The 1,359-nt window shown below is 42.1% G+C and overlaps 1 non-coding gene across 1 annotated transcript; it reads right to left on the reverse strand.

Annotated features, from left to right (window-relative positions):
• Positions 1 to 776: 776 nt before the first annotated feature.
• On the reverse strand, positions 777 to 849 carry trnaf-gaa (transfer RNA phenylalanine (anticodon GAA)). Its single transcript has one exon. It is a non-coding gene; the product is annotated as a tRNA-Phe (tRNA).
• Positions 850 to 1,359: the final 510 nt, after the last annotated feature.

Raw genomic sequence — 1,359 nt, forward strand, 5'->3', positions numbered from 1 at the left:
TCAAATCCTCTTGTGATAAAGGCTAACATACTATTAGCCTTTCTAATTGCTTGCTGCACCTGCATGTGAACTGTCAGTGACTTATTGACATGGATACCAGGTCACCCTTATACTTTATACCTCATTGAAGTACCTCCCTCTCTCAATTTGTACTCTCTCCATTGCCTCCACTCTCTTCACTTCTACTGATATTTTGTCAAATTCCACTTCCTTAGTGATCACTGATACCAAGTAGTCATTGAGTAGATTAACATTGCCCTGCACCTCTCAGCTTATTTTATCCTTTTTGTCCCTAATAGGCCTTACTCAACTTCTTACTACCCACTTATCATTTACATGCTGCTCGAAGATTTTTGGGTTCCCTTTCATGTTGACTGCCAGTCTATTCTCATAGAAATAGAGAACAAGCAAAGAGAAAATATAAGTATTTCCCATCCTTGATGAGGTGGAACTTTTTTATGTTGTGGGTGGTAATGACTTGGCCCACGAGTGTGATGGAAGCAGAGACAATCAATGATTTGAAAAGGAAATTGGATGGATACTTGAAGGAAAGAAACTTGCAGGAGAAACGGGATCGAGCTGGTGAGTGGAACTGACTAGATTGCTCCGGGGAGAGCCAGCATGGACGTGATAGGCCAAATGACCACCTTCTATGCTGTAAATGGCTCTGTGTTGTTTCTCAAATTCAATCCACTGGTTCTTGGTAAATAATTTCAAAGGAAATTATGCAACTGGAAAATCAGAACCAAGGCAAGGGACGCATAAGTAAGCAGAAGTGCTGAAACCCAGGATTGAACCAGGGACCTTTAAATCTTCAGTCTAACGCTCTCCCAACTGAGCTATTTCAGCCCTACATCAATAGATTATTGGTGTCCTTGTTTTGGAGGAAAATACATACATTCAAGTTTTCCAAAAAATTCAAGAACACAACATGTGAGTAATATTCCCCATTGCTTTCTCAGTACTGATGGATTGTGAAGCGTGAGACAGCCAGAAGTGCCACTGAGCCGCACAGACCCCGAGCTGAGAAGGAAATGAGATCAAATTCAATCTTTCATCGTGAGATGCTGCAGAGAGGTAAGAGTCCTGAATCAAAGCGAGACTTGCTCATTTCAAACACTCCCTGTACTCTCTGCTCATGACGACTTAAAAAAGGGAAAAACTGAATGGCACTCAAACTCACAACCCTGCCATTAAAAGTCTCATGTTCGACTGACAGAACTGTCACTTCTACTCGGTCTTTTATTGGATGGATGCAACTCCAACGCAGGGGTGGCATTCAAATCCTCCCATGGGTCCACATGTCAGACTGAGTTCCATGTTGTAGACTCAAGCAAAGGAAATCTGCTCAGTTCCAAA

Source organism: Heterodontus francisci, unplaced genomic scaffold, assembly GCF_036365525.1.
Source record: "Heterodontus francisci isolate sHetFra1 unplaced genomic scaffold, sHetFra1.hap1 HAP1_SCAFFOLD_84, whole genome shotgun sequence".
Lineage (NCBI taxonomy): Eukaryota > Metazoa > Chordata > Chondrichthyes > Heterodontiformes > Heterodontidae > Heterodontus > Heterodontus francisci.